Source organism: Triticum aestivum, unplaced genomic scaffold, assembly GCF_018294505.1.
Source record: "Triticum aestivum cultivar Chinese Spring unplaced genomic scaffold, IWGSC CS RefSeq v2.1 scaffold96336, whole genome shotgun sequence".
Taxonomy (NCBI): Eukaryota; Viridiplantae; Streptophyta; class Magnoliopsida; order Poales; family Poaceae; genus Triticum; species Triticum aestivum.
This window is the reverse complement of record NW_025226211.1, coordinates 42731-50267: the sequence shown is the minus strand read 5'-3', so window position 1 is coordinate 50267 and position 7537 is coordinate 42731.

Below are 7537 nucleotides of genomic sequence, written 5' to 3'. Positions count from 1 at the left end.
CGTGTGTCATGGATGGCCTGTTGGCTATGCGTAAACTCTATATTTGGTTGGTTTCTTTTTGGCTTGGTTTTCTTGTATGTTGTTTGTTGTTTTTAGTTACCGTCTTGTGAAATGTTGTTTCCTCCCCTTTGGGTGAGGGGAGAGATTTGTTGGTTCTTGAACCAAGCTAAAATCTTGTTGTTGGCTGGTATACCGAGAGGTGTTGCCTCCTGGCCGCTGTCACCACCATCAGAATCTCGCAGCATCGCCGCAACAGCGAACTGATCGTTTGTCCGCCAGAGAAGAACAACGGATATGCTGGGAGGGGCCCCTAAAGGTGATGCAGGGCAACATCTAGGGGATCATGAAGCTTGCAGTCCTCAGGGATCGCCTGAGCCAGGAGTCGAACACACGACCTATACAAGAGGCAACCAAGGGGTTGCCACCCATCCAGACAAGATAATGCATTCTAATGTGAAGTTATCGGTTCTATAGATTTTGTTATCTGTGACGCTAGTTAAAGAGCCCACACAAAGTCGAAGCCCACGCAAGGTTGAGTTTCCACGTTGCTGGGTTGGGCCTTCGCCTGACGGGTTCCTCCCGTTGTTTCGTTGGGCCTATGCATGGATGCAAATTCTAATTATGCCAAGAAACAGATGAATGAATATTTCATGTTGTACGGGGCAAAAGACGGCCTTGCATCAAGCGAGGCATGGCTAGCCGGCGATGTCCAGATGACCGTCGGTGGTCTGGGCGTCTAATAGGCACGGATGACCTTACGGGGAACTCCCAACTACTCCCCACAAAAAAAGAACTCCCAACTACCCTATGCACCGATGACCTTACGTGGAATTCCCAACTACACTATGGCTCCTTTTGTGATTGTGCGGTTGATATGTATTTCTTCTAGACCTCGGCGTGCGCCTCCCTGCCGTCGGTAGCACTGTTGGATGTTTAGGTGAATGGGACAATCAGCATTTCTTTGCATACATAGGTGGAACAACTAGCGTTTCTTCATAGTGTACTCGCTATGAATCATTGTGATTGCACATAACCCTAATTTTCTTTCCCGTTGCAATGCACGGACATATGTGCTCGTCCCGTACGTACGAACGAAACCGGGAGTCTGCTGAAGACTAAAAAATAATCGCCGGAGCCAGGAGTCAAACAAACAATCTATACAAGAGACAACCCAGGGGTTGCCACCCTCCAGATAAGATGATGTGTTCTAAGGTGAAGTTATTTTTTCTATAGATTTTGTTATCTGTGGCGCGGGTTAAAGAGACAACCCAGGGGTTGCCACCCAGCCAGACAAGATGATGTGTTCTAAAGTGAAGTTATTTTTTCTATAGATTTTGTTATCTGTGTCAAAGCCCACACAAGATTGAGTTTCCAATTTGCTGGGTTGGGCCTTCGCCTGACGGGTTCCTCCCGTTGTTTCGTTAGGCCTGTGCATCGATGAAAATTCTAATTATATCAAGAAACAGATGCATGGATATTTCATGTTGTCCGGGGCAAAAGACGGCCCTGCATCAAGCGAGGCTTATCTCAAAAAAAACAAGCGAGGCATGGCTAGCCAGCTGTGTCCAGATGATTGCCCGTGTTCTGAGCGTCTAGTAGGCACCGATGACCTTACGTGGAACTCCCAACTACAACCCCGAAAAAAAAACTCCCAATTACGCTATGCACCGATGACCTTACGTGGAACTCCCAACTACGATATGGCTCCTTTTGTGATTGTGCGGCTGATATGTATTTCTTCTAGACCTCAGCGTGCGCCTCCCTGCCGTCGGTAGCACTGTTGGATGTTTAGGTGAATGGAACAATCAGCATTTCTTTGCATATATAGGTGGGACAACTAGCATTTCTTCATAGTGTATTCGCTATGAACCATTGTGATTACACATAACCCTAATTTTCTTTTCGGTCGCAACGCATGGGCATAAGTGCTAGTGTGTGTGTGTGTGCACGCGCGCGCGCTCGCTTGTGCGTGTGTGCCCAAATTCCAAATTATTCTTGATACAACAAGGGTTGTCCAGTATATTCTCACTTTCCTGTTTATTTCGCGGGCTCCATTCTTTTTTCTGCCCCACACCTTTCTTTCCTTAGCTGACAAATGCGACCATCTCCAACGTCTATTCTGACGGCGCTTGTTCTTGTCGCTCTTGCAAATCTAATTGTTCTACCCATTATGAGCAGTCGGCTGGTTTGAGGTTCTCCTTTTTGGAATCTGTCATCTTCCTCTCCATTTGCATATTTGTTGGCCATGTCCATCAATAGGCGCATGGACGTAATCCTAGTTAGCCCCAGCTTGAGCTGGAGGTGTTTGTACCTCACACCCCGTTGGAAGGCCAGGATGGCTCTGTCCTTTGTGATACCCTCCACGGCGTTGCTTAGCTGAGTCCACCTCTATATAATCCCGAGTGTTCTCCTGATACGTCTTCAACAGTAATTTGTTTACCCACCGTATGCTTTTTGTTTCTAAAAATATCTTGCTGCAATTTATTTATCGTTATTTTATTTTATGTTTTATTTCTATCTATTATTATCAGATTTGATCCTTGCAAACAACCGCCAAGGGGATTGACAATCCTCTTGATCACGTTGGGTGCAAGTATTTGCTCTTTTGTGTGTAGGTGCTGATAACGAGGTTTCGTGTGGTTCTTCTACTGGATTGATAATCTTGGTTTTTAACTAAGGGAAATACTTATCTCTACTGTACTGCAATTCACTTCTTTTCGAGAAAATCTCAACGCAGCTCACAAGTAGCATCTCCTTGGGCCCTCGCACACAAAAGCATTAGTTTCTATTAACCTCCGAGACGCGTTTACATACCCTAGAAGTTCTTGAAGAAGACATCCTCCAGCTCTTGTCAGGGGTAAATACTATTTTCCGGTAGATATTGTTGATCCACGCTCTAGTTGATCCCTCCAGGAAAGAGACAAGTTCCGCGTAGATAGATTCTCATTACCGCCTCCGATCTGCACGGGCAATAGGTAATCTGCGAGGCAAGTTTCGGACTTGGTGTTTCCATCATACTTCTAAATTCCGGAACTCATCCAGAATCGATAGGGTAAAGGAACCATATGGATCTTCCGACTCTAGATGTCTCTGTCTATAATACCCTAGAAGTTCTTGAAGAAGACATCCTCCAGCTCAACAACAAGAAGCACAATGGGCCTGAGGATCCTGATCCACTCGGTCAGTCATGCTCATGTTCATGCCTTGCATCCTGTGCATGATCCCCCTCACTTTTGAACGAAGGTTTTGCGTGCGTCGTAGTGCTGGTCACCCCATTGGTGTGGAGAATTCGCCTGTATCCTAGGTGAATCTCTATTATGTCAGGGCGAGTCATCATGCCTATGACGTTGATCGTCTTGTCTGCATGGCTGGTCATCCAACTGTCAGGGTGAACAATCCCGATTGCGAGGCGAAAAATCATGACGTTGGGGATAAGCATCCTGACGGCATGGAGAATCATCACGTCGATGAGGAAGAGTCCTCTGTCTTCGTTGAGAATAATCATCTCGGCCACGGGGAACATCTCTATGCCCTTTTGGTAAGACGCCATCATGGTGTTGAGGAGAATCTAGTCGGTGTCGTGGAGAAGGGTCCTCACGCCACCGAGGAGGGTCCTCCCGGGAACATGGAAATGGCTCATGCACATCCCCCCACACAGTTGTCGGCCCTACGACTGGCCAACTGTCGTGGGTGTGAAGAGGCTATTGTTGGCACTCGGTTTTCGGTTCCCACAGGCACTCTGCTGCGAGAAGCCAGACAGTCGTGAATCATCTTGTTCTGCACGACTGTGACCTTCAGGAAATTCGACAGCTGTCGGATGCCGTCAACGATGTCTCTGTCTCCCTGTTGTTGGATTGCATCTGCCACTCTAGTCGCGGCCTAGACATTTTCAATCAGGGTGCACATGACTCGGGAGTCGCCTAGGCCTTTGGCTACAAACTTGTTGATATCTTGCCCTCGTCAAACTACAGACTGGGATGTCTGCTGATGTTGCCGACTGTTGTCCGCTAGCTCTTGCTCTCACGCGATGAGGTTTCGGTGGCTTTGCGCAAGGCGAGCATGCTCAGCCAGAGTGGAATGACGTGACACCTCTAAGACTTTGTCAGCCGGTGAATCCCCTGAGATCGGGGTGTTGAGGAGCTGCTCGACGGTTTCCTGAGTGAGATTTTGAAGGAAATATGCCCTAGAGGCAATAATAAAGTTATTATTTATATCCTTATATCATGATAAATGTTTATTATTCATGCTAGAATTGTATTAACCGGAAACATGATACATGTGTGAATATATAGACAAGCAGAGTGTCACTAGTATGCCTCTACTTGACTAGCTCGTTGATCAAAGATGGTTATGTTTCCTAGCCATAGACATGAGTTGTCATTTGATTAACGGGATCACATCATTAGGAGAATGATGTGATTGACTTGACCCATCTCATTAGCTTAGCACTTGATCGTTTAGTATGTTGCTATTGCTTTCTTCATGACTTATACATGTTCCTATGACTATGAGATTATGGAACTCCCGTTTACCGGAGGAACACTTTGTGTGCTACCAAACGTCACAACGTAATTGGGTGATTGTAAAGGTGCTCTACAGGTGTCTCCGAAGGTACTTGTTGAGTTGGCGTATTTCGAGATTAGGATTTGTCACTCCGATTGTCGGAGAGGTATCTCTGGGCCCACTCGGTAATGCACATCACTATAAGCCTTGCAAGCATTGTAACTAATGAGTTAGTTGCGGGATGATGTATTACGGAACGAGTAAAGAGACTTGCCGGTAACGAGATTGAACTAAGTATTGAGATACCGACGATCGAATCGCAGGCAAGTAACATACCGATGACAAAGGGAACAACGTATGTTGTTATGCGGTTTGACCGATAAAGATCTTCGTAGAATATGTGGGAGCCAATATGAGCATCTAGGTTCCGTTATTGGTTATTGACCAGAGACGTGTCTCGATCATGTCTACATAGTTCTCGAACCCGTAGGGTCCGCACGCTTAAAGTTCGGTGACGATCGGTATTATGAGTTTTTGTGTTTTGATGTACCGAAGGTAGTTCGGAGTCCCGGATATGATCACGGACATGACGAGGAGTCTCGAAATGGTCGAGACGTAAAGATCGATATATTGGACGACTATGTTCAGACACCGGAAAGGTTCCGAAAGGTTTCGGGCATATACCGGAGTACCGGGGGATTACCAGAACCCCCGGGGGCTTAATGGGCCTACATGGGCCTTAGTGAAAATAGAGGGCAGCAAGGGGAGTGTGGAGTACCCCCCCCCCCCAAGGCCCAAACCGAATTGGTTTAGGACAAGGGGAGTCGGCCCCCTCTTTCCTTCTCCTCCTCTCCCTTTCCTTCCCTCTCCTACTCCTACTAGGAAAAGGAGGAGTCCTACTCCTCCCCCTCTTGGCGCGCCTCTCCCTGGCCGGCCGCCTCCTCCCCTTGCTCATTTATATACGGGGGCAGGGGGCACCCCATAGACACAACAATTGATCATTGATCTCTTAGCCGTGTGCGGTGCCCCCCTCCACCATAATCCACCTCGATCATATCGTAGCGGTGCTTAGGCGAAGCCCTGCGTCGGTAGCATCATCATCACCGTCATCACACCGTCGTGCTGACGAAACTCTCATGTGAAGCTTTGCTAGATCGGAGCTCGCGGGACGTCATCGAGTTGAACGTGTGCAGAACTCGGAGGTGCCGTGCGTTCGGTACTTGGATCGGTCAGATCGTGAAGACGTACGACTACATCTACCGCGTTGTGCTAACGCTTCCGCATTCGGTCTACGAGGGTACGTAGACACACTCTCCCCTCTCGTTGCCATGCATCACCATGATCTTGTGTGTGCGTAGGAAAATTGTTGAAATTACTACGTTCCCCAACAGATGTTGCCTGTCACCAGATACAACATTGCTGGTTGCGGGAGATGAATCGACCGGTGCACCCCATCGAAGGCTAGACTGGGGGTATGCCAGCCATGAAAACTTCCGACATGGGACTCTGAGTCCCGCAGCTATCTTCCTCCTCGAAATCGGACTCCAGCAGATGGATCAATGATTCATTGTCCATCATCTCGATGAACTGGCTTGCTCAATGAAGAACCTATGGGTGAGGCTTGCCTGAGCGCTTTCTACGGCGTCATGGCGCCAAAACAACCGGCTGATGCGAACCCTAGAGTTGAAGGCTCAAAATGCCCATGCCATTGGTCTGATAATGGATACTCATGCCGGCATGTTGGCGCAATTCGGCAGAGCTTCAAGATGCCACATTGAACCGTCTACGGCGAACTCGAGGACACCGAAATGGATGCGGCCAAAAGGAGTTGACGAGAAACCTCAATAGACGCTCTCCCCAAGGTGGTTGCCAACCGTCGTGGATATAATCCTAACAATAATGGGGGGTATGTAGAAGCAATCGTATCTACCAAACAGTACAATGGGAGTATGCTCAAGAAATTATATAGGTTTGGGCCCTCTCCAGTGAAGATAATACCCTACTCTTGTGGTGCTCTTAGCTCTTGGCGTAGGTTAGATTGTCAGAGAGTTCAACCCTCGGTCTAATGCCTTACTCCCGGCTTATATAGAGTGTGCTCGGAGGGGGTGCCATAACCGGCTGGTATAAATGCTATTGATGGTCACATGTATGAAGTACTGTCCATGGCTATTACTACCAATAATTGTCGTATTTAACTTAGATCATACTATGGTTGAGTAACGAAGGTAACAAAGACATCATGGAAGTCAAGGTATCCTAGAACGCAGCCGACTGTAGGCGGTCCGACTGCTCTTGTCTTCCTGGTGACCGATTGTTGGGTCTTGTCCACTAGGGCGTTCACGATGGGACAATAGACACTTGGTTTCCTCCAAAGTATCCCTCTGGTATCTGATGCCTTGGGCTGCAGTTCTAAAGGGCCTGGTGTAATGCCCCTTAGCCCATTGTTTTTTGGACTGTATTCTTGATTGGCTTGGACCCTAGGCTGGGCCATATGTGTTCTTGGGCGTGCCCCTCAGGTATAACCCGTCATGATCGATCCCCATGGGTCATCACACATAAAAAGGAAGAACATAGTCCTTACAAATTACAAGTTTACTCGATCTTATGTAGTTATAGTCTCCCATGCGTGAATTCTTCAGGAGATGCATGGAAGGGCATCGAGACGAGATTGATGGAGCTGGGAATGATGGTTTCAAAGTGCTTTTAAAACAGACATCCTATTTTTGTGAGTAAATTCCATTCTTTACCTCTAGTTCACATTTGTGACAAATTTTAGGTTACTTACCAGAAATTCTCAATTTTTACTCCATGTAGTGAAGCTTGTGCCACAAAGTACTTATTTCTCAAATCGGAGATCATATTTTACATACTCCCTCCGTCACGGTTTAGAAGGCACACTTGGAAATTCTCTGCGACCTAGGTGGTTATCTATTGGTTGTGAGATGGGTTAAAAAATAGCATTCACACTACGCATACATATAGAAATAGTATATCGAAGTACTAATTAGCTACTAGAAATAAATGCAATGCGCCC